This window comes from Phoca vitulina, unplaced genomic scaffold, assembly GCF_004348235.1.
Source record: "Phoca vitulina isolate PV1807 unplaced genomic scaffold, GSC_HSeal_1.0 scaffold30, whole genome shotgun sequence".
In the NCBI taxonomy this organism is placed as follows: Eukaryota; Metazoa; Chordata; class Mammalia; order Carnivora; family Phocidae; genus Phoca; species Phoca vitulina.
The window spans coordinates 22,285,962-22,303,044 of NW_022589733.1; the positions used below are offsets into that span (position 1 = coordinate 22,285,962).

General features: G+C 41.7%; 1 protein-coding gene across 2 annotated transcripts in view; it reads right to left on the reverse strand.

Moving 5' to 3' along the window:
• IST1 (IST1 factor associated with ESCRT-III) overlaps positions 1-16,688 on the reverse strand; it is a 34,379-nt gene extending 17,691 nt beyond the window's left edge. For both annotated transcript variants that reach the window (XM_032424230.1, XM_032424229.1), the window contains exon 1: positions 16,585-16,688. The gene's annotated coding sequence lies outside the window, so the exon portion shown is untranslated. The remainder of the gene's footprint in view (positions 1-16,584) is intronic.
• Positions 16,689-17,083: the final 395 nt, after the last annotated feature.

The following is a 17,083-nucleotide window of genomic DNA, read 5'->3' on the forward strand; positions in this document are numbered from 1 at the left end:
AAAAAAAAAACATTTAAAAAAAAAAAAAAAAAAGATGAAGGCAATAGCAAATATCACTCAACAAACATAAGAACAAACTAACAATTCCTATCAGGCACTCTCCTATGCACAAAGCAAAAGCCACATGCCTTAGCAGAAAGCAAAATAGGCAACACAGTTTGTGGAGGACAAAAGAGGAAAACTAGCAGCACGTCTACTATGGATGTAAAACCACAACCAGAAATAAAAAGTCCCCTAGCTTTTTACCGCCAGAGACAAATGCCCAGACTCCTAAGAAGGAACACTAAAGTGCATCTGAAATGCACAAATGAAGTCTTGGAAAGGGAATGCCTGGGAGAGAAGAATTTTAGAAGGAAGGGAGAGGAGCCCTTTAGAAAACTATGCTGAAGGGGAAAAGGGGCAAAGGGAGAGTTCTGTCAGGAACAAGAAACTTTTTTTAAAAGTCAAAGGAGGGACACCTGGGTGGCTCAGTAAGTTAAGTAGGTTCAGCTTAGGTCATGATCCCAGGGTCCTGGGATCGAGTCCTGCATCAGGCTCCTTGCTCAGAAGGGAGCCTGCTTCTCCCTCTGCCTGCCACTACCCATGCTTGTTCTTGCTCTGACAAATAAATAAATAAAATCTTAAAAAAATAATAAAGGGACACCTGGGTGGCTCTGTCATTTAAGTGGCTGCCTTTGGCTCAGGTCATGATCCCGGGGTCCTGGGATCAAGTCCCATCAGGCTCCTTGCTCAGCAGGGAGCCTGCTTCTCCCTCTGCCTGCCGCTCCCCCTGCTTGTACTCTCTGACAAATAAATAAAATCTTTAAAAAAAAAAAAAGTCAAAGCAAAAACAATACATCTCCCCATCTCAAAAAAAAGCAAAAGTTAATGAGGACATGAAAAGAGTAGAGCTGATTAATACATTAATACATATTTAGGAAAATTAAGTTTACCAAAAAAATTAATTCATCAGAATAGGCATTTAAAGTGAGCCAGACACTGAAAGACACATGTTAACAGAGGAAATGGGTAACAAAGGAGTGGTTTTAGCAACATGAAATGCTAGAGAGTGTAAAGACATCTTTATTTCACATATTGCCGAAGATGGCCAGTGTCCACAAATGCTAGTTTAGGACTGCTGAAACAGCCTGGGAAGGAAAAGATCCCAAATCATAAGAAAAGGGACTTTGAAGAAGAAAAGTGCTAAAATTCTCTGAAAGGGGTGCTTAACAAATGTTTTATGCTGCTAACAGAAATCCAATTCTGTGAAGGAAGTTGAAAATACTGAAGTGTGGCAAAGTTGTTTATATTTCACTCTTCATCTTTTAGCTGGGGATGTTTGGGAAAGAGAAACTCCAAAAGCCTACTGTAAACCTGTGGAAGGCAGATAAAAATAAACCCAAATTACTGATCTTATCATTAATAACATTTTTTTGTTTAAATCTAGAACAATAAGTAAAATCACAGGGCCTGTTCAGGGACTCTAACAATCAGGATTCCAGCTGAAAACAGATTAGCATCCACAACCTGGGTAACCTGAGAAGAATTTAATAGACTATGTACAAAGGTGTGGCTAAGGTTTAAAGAAACCAACAAAGGATAGTGTATTGCCCCAGAACCACTAACATCCAGGCCTGAAAGGGAAAGAAGAGGAACTGACACCTCGCATGAGTAGCTATATGAAGAGGGTCTCCAGACAGGAATCAAGGTCATTGGTAGAGGCATGCAGACAATTTGCAGCAACCTGGCAGGAAAGGAGAAAGGAAATAAATAGCTAGCCCTCATTCCTCCTGCCCTCTGGTCTCCTGGTACCTCCCATCTACCCCCAACTGGAAGGCAGAAAGTAAAGGGGCCTATAGACACAGTGTACAAGACTGAGCCTCCAGGGACATACATCAGAGGAATGATGCTATGTGGCTCTGGAGAAGAAGTTATCAAGCATAAAGGCTACACACACACACGCACACACACACAAGACCAAACAAGAAGGAACTTAGATCTAACAAAGCAACCCCAGATTTACACTGTAGTTAAGATTTCAGCTAACCAGACTAGAAAACTGAAGTTAAATGAACAGCCTAAAAAAAGAAAACTGGGGCACCCAGGTGGCTCAGTCGGTAGAGCAACCAACTCTTTGTTTCAGCTGGGGTCATGATCTCAGGGTCACAGGATTGACCCCAGTGTGGGGCTCCACACTCAAAGTCTGCTCCCCCTCTCCCTCTGTCCACCCCAACTTGTGTGCTACCTCTAAAATAAATAAATCTTTTTTAAAAAAAAGGTAAGGGCGCCTCAGTGGCTCAGTCAGTTAAATGTCTGCCTTTGTCTCAGGTCATGATCCCAGCATCCTGGGATTGAGTCCCGCATCAGGCTCCCTAATCAGTGGGAAGCCTGCTTCTTCCTCCTCTGTAGCTTCCTCTCCTGCTCCCCCCCATTTGTGCTCTGTCAAATAAATAAAACCTTAAAAAAAAAAAAAAGGAAAAAAAGTGTTTGAAAGGATATGGAAAAAACTGGGGCCCCTGTGTACCACTGTTGGTGAGACTGTAAAGTGGAGTACCACCATGGAAAACAGTATGGTAGTTCCTTAAAAAACTGAAAATAGAACTACCTTATGATCCAGCAATCCCACTTCTGAGTATATATCCAAAAGAACTGAAAATAAAATTTCAAAGAGATATTTGCACACCCATGTTCCTAGCAGCATTATCCACTATAGTCAAGAGGTGAAAGTAACCCAAATGTTCACTGACAGATGAATGGATAAATAAAACATGCTGTTTATATTTATGTATCCTGACATATATAAGAGTATTAGTAAAGTCTGAGTCCATGTTGTAGCGTGTGACAGGATTTCCTTCCTTTACAAGGGTGAATAATACTCTATTTGTCTAGTAGTATTTGATAAAATGTATGCCTTAATGTGTAAAGTAAATGTATACCTTGGTAGCTGGCAATCCATTCCTGAACATATACCCTCAAAGAAATTTGTAGAAAGGGCCATGAAGACACATGTATAAGAATCCTATGGTGGGGCGCCTGGATGGCTCAGTCATTAAGCATCTGCCTTCAGCTCAGATCATGATCCCAGGGTCCTAGGATCGAGCCCCACATCGGGCTCCCTGCTCAGCGGGAAGCCTGCTTCTCCCTCTCCCACTCCTCCTGCTTGTGTTCCCTCTCTTGCTGTGTCTCTCACTGTCAAATAAATAAAATCTTTAAAAAAAAAAAAAAAAAAAAGGATCCTATGGTAGTAAGGAGGTGGCAGAATACTGTGTGTCCATTACAAGAGGACAAATAAAATGTGACAGAAGCATACAACAGACTACTACGCAGCAGTCAGAATTAATGAACTAGCTATACTTAGAACAACATGTGTAGTCTTTAAAAAACAAGCAAGGGAGTGCCTGGGCGGCTCATTCAATTCAGTGTCCAACTCTTGGTTTCGGCTGAGGTCATGATCTCTTGGGTGGGGAGATCGCACCTCTCGTCGGGCTCCATGCTCAGTGGGGTATCTCCTTGAAGATTCTCTCCCTCAGCCCCTCCCCCACCCGTAGTCATGCTCTCACAAATCTTTAAAAAAAAAGAAATGAGAAAGAAATAAAAGATACAAAGAGAAAACAAACAAAACTTTAGAATTGAAAAAAACAATAACCAAGGTAAGAAACTCACTGATGGGCTCAATAGCAGAATGGAAATGACAGAGGAAAGAGCCAGGGCACCTGAAAACAGATCAATAAAAAGTATCAAATTTGAAAAAGAGATTAAAAAAAGACTGAAAAAGTGAACAAAGTCTCAGAGATCTGTAGGGCAATAGTAAAGGATCTAATATCTGTGTCCTCAGAGTCCCAGAAGTGTGGTACCAAAAAATAGTGAAAAACTATAGGCTGAAGGGGCACCTGGGTGGCTGGCTGCCAGTCAAGCATCCAACTCTTGATTTTGGCTCAGGTCACAATCTCAGGGTCATGATATCGAGCCCTACATAGGGCTCCACACTCAGCTGGGAGTCTACTTGAGATTCTCTCCCTCTCTCCCTTTTCCCCTCCCCCCAGCTTGCACACACACTCTCTATAAAATAAATCTTAAAAAAAAGCAAACTATAGGCTGAAAACTTCCCAAATTTAGCAAATGGCATAAATGTATAGACTGAAAAAGCTTGGGAATTCCAAACAGAATAAACCCAAAGAAATGTATGCCCAGACTTATCATCATCAAACTGCTGAAAACTAAAGATAAATTTATAAAATACTGAAAGGAGCCAGAGAAAAATCCATTACTTATAGATGACCTATTCAAATGACTATGAATTTCACATCAGAAATCATAGAGGCTGAAGAGAAGTGGAACAGTATTTCTTTTTCTTTTTTTTTTTTTAAGATTTTATTTATTTGACAGAGACACAGCGAGAGCAGGAACACAAGCAGGGGGGAGTGGGAGTGGGAGAAGCAGGCCTCCCACAGAGCAGAGAGCCTGATGCAGGGCTCGATCCCAGGATCCTGGGATCATGACCTGAGCCGAAGGCAGACGCTCAAACGACTGAGCCACCCAGGTGCCTCTGGAACAGTATTTCTAAATTGCTGAAAGAACTGTTAAGCAGGAATTCTATATCCACCGAAAATATCCTTCAAAAATGAAGGTGAAATAAAGTCATTCTCAGATGAGGGAAAACTAATAAAAGAATCTGTCACCAACAAACCTCTTAAGAAGTTTTCCAGGCAGGGGTGCCTGGGTGGCTCAGTTGGTTAAGCAACTGCCTTCGGCTCAGGTCATGATCCTGGAGTCCCGGGATCGAGTCCTCATCAGGCTCCCTGCTCAGCAGGGAGTCTGCTTCTCCCTCTGACCTTCCCCCCTCTCATGCTCTCTCTCTCTCATTCTCTCTCTCAAATAAATAAATAAAATCTTAAAAAAAAAAAAAAAGTTTTCCAAGCAGAAGTGATACCAGAAGGAAATCTGGAATATTAAAAAAAAAGGAAAAAAATGGAAAATACCTATAACTTACATTACAGATATAAATATCTGGGAAATATAATAGATGACTCCTCTTGAGTGTCTTTAAATGCATTTTTTATAGTTAAAAGCAAAACTAGTAACATTGTCTAATGGGGTTTTCAATGTACGTACATAAGATAAACATAATGGAAAAAAGGGAGCAGGGTAAAGTGACCCATAGGATGTCTCTATATTCCACAGGAAGTGGTAAAATACTGGGGTGCCTGGGTGGCTCAGTTGTTAGGTGTCTGCCTTCGGCTCGGGTCATGATCCCAGGGTCCTGAGACTGAGCCCCACATCAGGCTCCCTGCTCGGCAGGAAGCCTGCTTCTCCCTCTCCCATTCCCCCTGCTTGTGTTCCTTCCCTCACTGTCTCTGGGTCAAATAAAATCTTAAAAAAAAGGGGGGGGGGGGAGGGGTAAAATACTGACTCTAGGTACACTGTGAAAGTACATCCATTATAATCCCTACAGTGACCTGTAAAACATATTATACAAAAAACAAAACCAAAAACCAGAATTTAAACTAGAATACTAGTGTTCAAATAACCCAAAAGAAGGCAAAAGCAGAAACAGAAATGAAAAACAGAGGAAAAAACAGGAAACATAATAAAATGGTGGACCTAAATTCAAATATAATAATTACATAAAAAATTATATAGAAATGGTCTAAAAACAATTTAAAGACAAGAGACTGTCCAAAAAAGGGCCCATCTATATACTATCAACAAGAAACTCACTTTGATATGATAAAATGAGTATGTTAAAAGTAAAAGGATGAGGGATGCCTGGGTGGCTCAGTGTGTTAGGCATCCTACTCTTGATTTTGGCTCAGGTCATGAGCTCAGGGTCATGAGATCAAGCACTGCACTGGGCTCCGCACTCAACACGGAATCTGCTTGTCCCTCTTCCTCTGCTCCTCCCATCACTCACACGCTCCCTCTTTCTCTCTCAAATAAATCAATAAAATCTTAAGGGGTGCATGGGTGGCTCAGTCAGTTAAATGGCTGCCTTCGGCTTGAGTCATGATCTCGGGATGCTGGGATTGAGCCCCACGTCAGGCTCCCTGCTTCTCCCGCTGACCCTCCGACCTGCTTGTGCTGTCTCAAATAATAAAATCTTTAAAAATAAATAAATAAATGAAAGCTTTAAAAAAAAGCAAGTTGGGGCGCCTGGGTGGCTCAATCGGTTAAGCATCTGCCTTTGGCTCAGGTCATGATTCCAGGGTCCTGGGATTGGCCTGCATTAGGCTCCCTGCTCAGTGGAGAGTCTGCTTGTTCCTCTCCCTCTGCCCCTCCCCCCATTCGTGCATGAACGCGCACTCTCTAATAAAACTTTTTTTTAAAAGGATGAAAAAGGTCTATCACACACTCACCAAAAGAAAGTTGGAAGTTTACATTTTTTGCACGCCTCCACCCATTTCAGTACAAGCTTCCAGTTATAAAATAAATAAGTCATGTGGATGTAAATGTACAAATTAATCATACTGTACACTCTCACTGCTGAGAGTAGACCTTAAAGTTCTTATCACACACACACACACAGAAGTTCTTATCACAAGAAAAAAATTTTGTTAACTATGTATGGTGATGGATGTTTATTAGTCTTACTGTGGCAATCATTTCACAATATACACAAACATCTAATCATTACGTTGTATATCTGAAACTAGTATGTTTTATGTCGATTATAACTCAATTTTATTTTATTTTTTAAAGATTTTATTTATTTATTTGACAGAGAGAGAGAGAGAGAGCACAAGCAGTGGGAATGGCAGAGGGAGAAGCAGGCTCACTGCTGAGCAGGGAGCCTGATGTGGGACTCGATCCCAGGACCCTGAGATCATGACCTGAGCTGAAGGCAGATGCTTAACTGACTGAGCCACCCAGGCACCCTATAACTCAATTTTAAAAAAGAAAGTTAAAGTTAATTGGAGGGGCTATACTAATGCTAGACAGAGTAGATTTCAGAACAAGGAAAACCAGGGATAAAAAAGGAGTATTATATACTGCTGTAATTATATAATGATAAAAGTGAATTCACCAAGGAAATATAATAATCCTAACAGTGAATGCACCTAACAAACAGCTTCAAAATACATGAGGCAAGTAGTGACAGACAGGAAAGGAGAAATTAACAAATCCCTATTTATAGCTGGAGACTTCAACATGCCTTCACCAGTAACTGATCAAACTGACAGAGTATCAGCAAGGATATACAAGAACTGAACACCACAAACAACCGACTGTACCTCAGTGATAGTTACAGAACACTCCACCCAACACAGTAACGCACATGGAACATACTTGAATATAGACCATATCCCAGGGTACAAAATAATCTTAACAAAACAGAACGGAAGTCACACAGAGTATGATCTTTAACCATATGGAACTGAACTAGAAATCAGTTAACAAGACAGCAGAAAATCTCCCAACACTTGAAAATTAAACACACTTCTACATAATCCACAGGTCAAAGAGGAAGTTGTAAGCAGGAAAAACATGTTTTAAAGGTTTGAACTGCAAGAAAATGAAAGTATTGTAATTTGTGGATGTAGTTTAAAAAGCAGTACTTAAGGGGCACCTGGGTGGCTCAGTTGGTTAAGCGACTGCCTTCGGCTCAGGTCATGATCCTGGGGTCCCAGGATCAAGTCCCACATGGGGCTCCCTGCTCAGCAGGGACTCTGCTTCTCCCTCTGACCCTCCCCTCTCATGCTCTCTCTTTCTCTCTCTCTCTCTCACATAAATAAAATCTTTAAAAAAATAAAATAAAATAAATAAAAAAGCAGTACTTAAGGGGAAATTTACAACACTAAATGCTTATATTAGAAAAAAAGGTCTCAAGTTAGTAATCTAAGCTTCCACCATAATGAACTGTAAAAAGAATTATTATAACCCAAAGCAAGCAGGAGGAAACAATAAAAACAAGGCAAAAAATCAATAAAATTGAAGAGGAAAACTACAGAAAAATCAACAAAACCAAATGCTGGTTATCTAGAAAAAAAAATTTTTTTAATTACTTATTTATTTGACAGAGAGAGAGATTGAGAGAGAGAGAGAGCAGAACAGGAGGGAGGGGCAGAGAGAGAACAGGCTCTCCACTGAGCAGGGAGCCCGACACAGGGCTCGATCCTGGGACCCCAAGATCATGACCTGAGCTGAAGCAAGATGGTTAACCGACTGAGCCACCATGGCACCCCAAGATTTAGAGCCCCACATCAGGCTCCCTGCTCAGTGGGGAACCTGCTTCTCTCTCTCTGCCCCTCCCCCCACTCATGTGCTCTGTCAAATAAAATCTTTTAAAAAAATTGACAAATCTTGGGGCAACTGGCTCAGTCAGTAGAGCATATGACACTTGATCTCAGGGTGGTGAGTTCAAGCCCCATGATGTACGTAAAGATTACTTTAAAAAACTTGTAAGTCTATAGAAAACTGGCAAAAAAAAAAAGGGGGGGGGGACATAAACTATCAGGAATGAAGAGGGAAATATCATTACAGATCCTAGAGACATTAATTAAAAGGGGACATTATCAACTTACACCTATATATTCAAACAAGAATGGACAAATCTCTTAAACTCAACTTACCAAAACTGACACAAAGAAATAGAAAATGTAATTACCCCACATATAAAACAAAAATTGAATCTAAAATTAAAATCCATTCCAAAGGAAAAAGAAAAATAAAAGTAACATTGTTTTTTAATTCCACTGACTTACATAATTGTTTTGTTTTAAATTTAAGGAAACAAATAATTTGCCAAAGTATTTTGTTAAGATTTAAGGGTTTTTAATTAATTTTTTTTTTAAGATTTTATTTATTTATTTGACAGAGAGAGACAGACACAGCCAGAGAGGGAACACAAGCAGGGGAGTGGGAGCAGGAGAAGCAGGCTTCCCACGGAGCAGGAAGACCAATGTGGGGCTCGATCCCAGGACCCTGGGATCATGACCTGAGCCGAAGGCAGACGCTTAACGACTGAGCCACCCAGGTGCCCCAATTAAGTTTTTTAATTTATGTTTTTAGTAATCTCTACACCCAACCTGGGGCTCATACGCCCAACCCAGAGACCAAGAGTCGCATGCTCTTCTGACTGACCCAGTCAGGCACACCTAAGTTTCAAGGATTTTCAACTTTCAGAAATTAGATTCCTATTCTACAAAAAAAATGAATAATTAAAGACAATGACATGGGGCGCATGGGTGGCTGAGTCGGTTAAGGGCCTCATTTGCCTTCAGCTCAGGTCATGATCCCAGGGTCCTGGGATAGAGCCCCACATCCACCCTCCTGCTCAGCAGGGAGTCTGCTTCTCCCTACTGCTTGTGCTTGCTCTCTCTCGAATAAATAAAATCTTTAAAAAATAAAAAAAATTAGGGACGCCTGGGTGGTTCAGTCGGTTAAGCGTCTGCCTTCAGCTCAGCTCATGATCCCAGGGTCCTGGGATCAAGTACCACGTGGGCTCCTTGCTCAGCAGGGAGTTTGCTTCTCCCTCTGCCTGCCACTGCCCCTGCCTGTGCTCTCTCTCTGACCAATAAATAAAATATTTTAAAAATAAAAAAAAATTAAAAAATTAAAAAAATTTTAAAAGACAATGACATTAAACCACAAAGGTAATAACTAAAGATCTATCCTAAATAATTATCAATATATGAAATAAATCATTAGACCCCAAACTAGTCTAATACAAAGTATCAACTTAATTACCATTTCAGGACTTGAACCTGTTTCCAAAGCTAAATACCATAACCTTTGTACCTGGCATGATTAAGGATATTAATCTGAACGTTAATAAAATATTCTGGCCAAGTTACTGTTTTATACATACACAAACATCTATATACATAAAACAAACATATATGAATGTAGGTATATATGAATATGTATATACATACCACATACTAATATTGTTCAGTAACTCATTTAAAATTCCTTTTATGATTCAGAGGTTATTCCAACATGTTATGCCTCAACACGTTTACGGTCATGCACTCACTCACCAAATGCTTGTTAAGTGCTCTTCTATCAGGCACTGTGCTAAGCCACCACAGACATTTAAGTAAGACCTCACCCTAAAGCTTCAAAGAGTTCACAATCTAATGAGAATGACATAAAAAAAAAAAAAAAAAAGTAAGACATGTAAACAACTATAACAAAAACCCTATGAAATGATTATGAACTAGTGATTACAAAACTAGTTCTTACAGTATTCTCTCTAGTTTATATATATGCATACCTCTTTTTATTGCACTTCTCAGATACTGTTTTGTTTTGTTTTTACGTGAAGGTTTGCAACCCTGCAAAGCAAGTCTATCAGCACCGTATTTCCAAAAGCATTTGCTCACTCCACATCTGTCATATTTTGCTGATTCTCACAATATTTCAAACTTCTTCATTATTATTATATATGTTATGGTGATCTGTGATCAGTGACCTTTGATGTTACTATTGTACAATTTTAACTAGGGTGCCACCAATGACTCCAATGTAAGACAATGAACTTTGTTGAGAAATGTGTACGTTCTGATTGCTCCACCAACCAGCCATTCCCCTCATCTCTCTCCCTCTGCTTGGGCATCCCTATTCCCTAAGAAACAATACTGAAATTAGGCCAATCAATAACCCTACAATGGCCTCGAAGTATTCAAGGAAAAGAAGAGTCACACGTCTCTCACTGTATATCAAAAGCTACCAATGATTAACCTCAGTAAGGAAAACTTGTCAAAAGCTGAGAGAGGCCAAAAGCTAGGCTTCTCGCATCAGTTAGCCAAGTTGTGAATGCAAGGGAAAAGTTTTTGAAGGAAATGAAAAGGGCTCCCCAGTGAACAAATGGTAAGAAAGTGAAACAGCCTTATTGCTGATATGGAGAACATTTTAGTGGTCTGGATAAAAGATCAAACCAGCCACAAAATTCCCTAAGACAAAACCTAATCCAGATCAAGGTCCTAACACTCTTCGATTCTACAAATTGAGAGAGGAGAGGAAGCTGCAAAAGAAAAGCTTGAAGCTAGCAGAGGTTGATTTATGAGGTTTTTTTTTTTTTTTTCAATGTTTTATTTATTTATTCATGAGAGTCAGAGAGAGAGAGATAGGCAGAGGCAGAGGGAGAAGCAGGCTCCCTGCCCAGCAGGGAGCCCGATGCGGGACTCGATTCCAGGACCCTGGGATCATGACCTGAGCCGAAGGCAGACGTTTAACCATCTGAGCCACCCAGGCGCCCCTGATTTATGAGGTTTAAAGAAAGAAGCCATTTGGGGCGCCTGGGTGGCTCAGTCGTTGGGCAACTGCCTTTGGCTCAGGTCATGGTCCCAGGGTCCTGGGATCGAGCCCCACATCGGGCTCCCTGCTCAGCGGGAAGCCTGCTTCTCCCTCTCCCACTTCCCCTGCTTGTGTTCCCTCTCTCGCTGTCTCTCTGTCAAATAAGTAAATAAAATCTTAAAAAAAAAAAAAGAAGCCATTTTCCATAGCATACAAGTGCAAGGTAAAGCAAGTATTGATGCAGAAGCTGTAGCAAATTATCCAGAAGGTATAGCTAAGATAATTAATAAAGGCGGCTATACCAGACAACAGATTTTTTTTTTTAAGGGCTCCATGTTCAACACAGAGCCCAACGTGGGGCTTGAACTCACATGACATCAAGATCTGAGCTGAGATCAAGAGTCGGATGCTTAACCGACTAAGCCACCCAGGCACCCCCTAAACAACAGATTTTAAATGTAGATGAAACAGCCTTACACTGAAAGGAGATGCCACCCAGGACTTCCATAGCTGGATAGAAGTCAATGCCTGGATTCAAAGTTTCCAAGGACAGGCTAACTCTCTTGTTAGGGGCTAATGCAGCCTGTGACTTTAAGTTGAAGCCAATGCTCATTTACCATTCTAAAATCCTAGAGCCCTTAAGAATTATGCTAAATCTATTCTGCCTGTGCTCTATAAATGAAACAAAGCCTGAATGACAGCACATCTGTTTAGAATATGGTTTATTGAATATTTTAAGCTCACCACTGAGACCTACTACTCAGAAAAAAAAAGATTCCTTTTACTGTTCATTGACAACACACCTGGTCACCCAAGAGCTCTGATGGAGAGGTATGAGATTAACATTTTTTTTTAAAGATTTTATTTATTTATTTGACAGAGACAGAGATAGCGAGAGCAGGAACACAAGCAGCAGGAGTGGGAGAGGGAGAGCAGGCTTCCCGCCAAGGAGGGAGCCCAATGTGGGACTCGATCCCAGCACCCTGGGATCCTGGCCTGAGCCGAAGGCAGACGTTTAACGACTGAGCCACCCAGGCGCCCCTGATTTATGAGGTTTAAAGAAAGAAGCCATTTGGGGCGCCCGCTAACAAAACATCCATTCTGCAACCCATGGATCAAGGAGTAATTTCAACCTTCAAGTCTTATTAAGAAATATATCTTATGGGGCGCCTGGGTGGCTCAGTCGTTAAGCGTCTCCCTTCGGCTCGGGTCATGATCCCAGGGTCCTGGGATCAAGCCCGGCATCCGGCTCCCTGCTCAGCAGGAAAGCCTGCTTCTCCCTTTCCCACTCCCCCTGCTTGTGCTTCCTCTCTCGCTGTCTCTCTCTGTCAAATAAATAAATAAATAAAAAGAAATATATCTTACATAGTCAGAGATGCCATAGATAGTGATTCCTCTGATGGATTAGGGCAAAGTCAACTGAAAACCTTCTGGAAAGGATTCACCATTCTAGATGCCATTAAGAACATCTGATTCATGTCAAGAGGGCAAAATACCAACAATAACAGGAGTTTGGAAAAAGTTAATTCCAATCTTCATGAATGACTCTGAGGGGTTCAAGACTTCAGTGGAGGAAGTAACTATAAATATATAAATAGTAAAATAACTAAATTTAGAAGTGGAGCCTGAAGATGTGATTGAATTGCATGATAAAACCTTGATGAGAAGCTGTTTCTTATGAATGAATGAGCAAAGAAAGTGGTTTCTTGAGATGAATTCTACTCCTGGTGAAGATGCTGTGAAGATTGGTGAAATGACAACAAAGAATTTAGAATATTACATAAACTTAGCTGATAAAGCAGCAAAAGGGTTTGAGAGGATTGACTCAAATTTTTAAAGAAAGTTCTATGGTGCATAAAATGTTATCAAACAATATCATATACTGAGAAACTACTCATGAAAGAAGTCAACTGATGCAAAAACTCCACTATTTTCTCATTTTAAGAAATTGCCACAGCTTCAGCTTCACCCAGATCACTCCACCAACATGGAGGGAAGACCCTCGACCAGCAAAAAGGTTACAACCTGCTGAAAGTTCAGATGATGGTTAGTCTTTTTTTAGCAATATTTTTAAATTAAGATATGCACGTTGTTTTGTCAGATATAATGCTACTGCACACTAACAGACTAAAATGTAGTATAAACATTAATTATTATATGCACTTTGAAAACAAAAAATTTCAGGGGCGCCTGGGTGGCTGTGGGTTAAGCGTCTGCCTTGGGCTCAGGTCATGATCCCAGAGTCCTGGGATCGAGCGTGCATCAGGGCTCCCTGCTCTGAGGGGAGCCTGCTCCTCCATCTCCCTCTGTGGCTCCCTCTGCTTGTGCTCTTTCTCTCTCTCTCAAATAAACAAAATCTTTAAAAAAAAAAAAAAAAAAGTAAAGAGTCATTTGACTCACTTTATTGTGGTGGTCTGGAACCAAACCGACAGTATCTCCAGGGTATGCCTGTACTGATCTATTTTTATTGGCATACCACCACGTGCCCTTCTTGGCTCTTCCCAACTCATTTCATCCCAATCCTTAACTTTGGAACAACAAATCCATCTAGTCCTTCTTTTATCATTCAGTTCCAGCAGTCTTTTCCTTCTTTTTTTAGGAGCCTTTCAAAGAAGGATCTCCTTATTCTGAATAAGGGAGGTGTAAAACCATGGATTGAGTCATTCCTCATATTATTTGGGGGAAAAGGTGAGACTGCTGCAGCTCACACCTGCTGCCCAAAATTATGAAGCTGTCCAGCAGAAGTAATCCTGAAAGCTCTACTTATAGTTAAAAATAGGAAAAAAAAGAAAAAAAAAGGAGGGGGCACCTGGTTGGCTCAGTCAGTTAAGTGTCTGCCTTCGGCTTAGGTGGTGATCTCAGCTCTCTGCTCAGCAGGGAGTCTGCTTCTCCCTCTCTTTCCTCTGTGCTCTCCCTCTCTCTCTCAAATAAATAAAATCTTTAATTAAAAAGAAAAAGGAAAGAAAGCAAAAAAAGATCCCGAAGCCCTAAGAGACAAGCTTTAGAGTATGTAGCTCCAAAAGTGCCAAGTGGGGAAGGGAGGCAGCAAAGTCAATAGTGACGAGGATGATATCATGCAGTATCAAGAAAAACTTTTGTATTTGAAATGTATTATTTTACTTATCTTGAATACTTCTTCCTTATAAAATAAATGATATGAACAGATTTAGGTATGACCACTGTAATGAAGCTATGAAGAGGTGACATAAGAGTACAAACAAGCTAGAGAGCATTTCCAAATTAATATAGTCCAATCCTTAAAACCTCTGATTTACAGAAAGCCAACTATCCTGTATTTTCACACTGCTAACCGTTATCAAATCTTCACTGACTAAATTAATCCAAGATTAAAAAGTTAATAAAATGAAGGGCCACAAGACCAGTAGCATCATGTGTAAACTCACAAATACAGACTACAGAAAGCAGAGACCATCAGATATCCTGGAAGAAGCTATAACTACTGAAATGTGTACACATTATGAAAGTATTTTTGTCTTGTTTCAATAAAATTAATATAAAAAATTACAGAAAAGTCACTGGGTATACGTTTACCACGAAGTTTTCCTCATATTTTTACAGAGCTGTAATCATGGACTCTGACACTGAGTCCTTTTATCACATGACATAGTATCTGTTGTTACAGTCTTTAGCTTTATTTTAATGGCTGCCTAATATTCCATAGTAATTTTTAAATTATTTCTCCAACTTTCTGACATCTGTCATATAAATAATGCTGAAAGTAGTATTCATATGCATACTACTTTTCCTGCATTTGAAATTATTTCATTAGACTACACCCTATTTTCTAGTTTTATCTTTTAAATCAGAATAAACTACATACAGCTGGGACTTGATTCTAATTTTAAAGGAATGAGAACTTAAGTAGACTAAAGTTGGGGATTCTGGAGGCTCCTGATCACTTAAAAGACCAAAGGCACAGAGAGTAAAAACAAATCATTTGGACAAAACCATAACAGTACTTTAAAAATGAGAGGATTTAGAAAACTGGGTGACTTTAAAATGCAATGCTAACATTCAAGTTTCAAAACACTCTTTTATCTTCTAAGAAAAGGATATTACCAAGTCTTTTATTCCCAGAAGATGTGATTCTGAGAAAGCTGTAAAAACAAAATTTCCCACGGACTACTGGATTGCAGGTAAAGGAGTCAAAAGGCTTCTACGTGTATACGCACCCACTTACTATTGTGTTAAATACATGCACAAGGAGAGAAATAAACAAAACTGGCCCTGAACTGAACGCTGTTGATGCGAGATGAGGAAGGAATTCATTATACTCTTTAGTCAGTATGAAATTTTAGTAAGAAATTAAAAGCAGGGGCGCCTGGGTGGCTCAGTCGTTAAGCGTCTGCCTTCAGCTCGGGTCATGATCCCAGGATCCTGGGATCAAGCCCCGCATTGGGCTCCCTGCTCAGCGGGCAGCCTCCTTCTCCCTCTCCCACTCCCCCTGCTTGTGTTCCCTCTCTCGCTGTGTCTCTGTCAAATAAATAAAATCTTAAAAAAAAAAAAAGTTAAAAGCATAACGCAAAACAAAAAATTACAATCCCCGAAAAGAGCTATTTATGAGCGGCTTTTAATTTTACTACTGCAGAGAATGAAAGCGGCTGTGTCTTTCCTACTGCCTGATTGTAAACGGACCCTCCATGGATCCCGATCCTGGCAAAAGTTTACGCTGCCGTTTCAAGTCCTCAGCTCCAGCACCGCGGAAGAGGAGCGCTGAGAACACAAAGAAGAGAAAGGCAAGGACCGGGCCTCAGGCTCTTCACAAGGTCTCCCGTAAGACACGGGGGAATCTGCGAAAGGGGAAAAGACCGCTGCTCGCTTAAGCTAAAGAGAAAGGCAATTTCCTCCGGCCAAACGGGGCACCACCTCAGGAGGCCGCCCCGCCAGGTAGAGGCGATCAGACTCTCGCGGTCAAGGCAGACCCCGACCTCCCGAAGTCTCTCTGGACCAGTGGAAACCGCACAGGGGTGTTACCGATACCGCAGGCCGAGCCCTGTCACCAACAGGAGCCGGAGCCGAGGCCGCGGCGTTTCCGCCTCGGGGGAGAGTCCTCGAGGCAGGAAGGACAACAGGAAAGTTTCGCCGCCTCAGGTAGCCAGGTCCAGCGGTATCCAAGCGGCTCTCGGCCCTGCCACGCCCCCAACCCCGGCCTCAAGCGGCCTCCCACACCGCGGACCTCCGGCCTGACCTCCGGCCTGACCACCGGCCTGACCCCAAACCCAGGATCCTTTCCTTTCTCCTCACTTGCCACCTCAGGGTCGTCTGAACCCCAGACTAGGGACTTCTAAATCCGGAGCGCAGTGCGAGGAGAAAAACAAAGACCCTTGACGTTAAGACTGCCACACTCACCTGGCTGAATCCAGGCGTGAAAACGGATCAAAGGAACTTGGCACTTAAAGCTCAGCATCCAAAATGGCGGCTCCCTCAGCCTCAGCACAAGCAAGCACGGGCGGAGGGATCTGCGGGGCCAAGATAGCCACTCCCTCCTTCCCAGAGATTGGCTGCGCGCTCGTCGCTCCCGGAACTCACGTCCTGAGCGGCTCGAGGCTCCCTCATCCAGCTCCCTTCGGAGCCGGCGCGATGGGAACTACTTCCCGCGGCGGAGGCATGGGTGGTGACGCGCTTACACGTCACGCCACCTGCGTTATCTTTACCTGGTAGAGGCGCAGGCTGGTTGGGGCCGGTCTTGCCCTAGGTGCGGAGAGGTGGACGGGAGTGGTTTGTTCACCTGCTCTGTGCTCAGTACCTTTTATCGCATTTCTCCAGTCTCTCGAAAAACCGGCTCCAGTACTACCTGTTAGACCCTCGGAGTTACTCCCTGTGATTTGCTCCCGTCCTTCGCTCAACT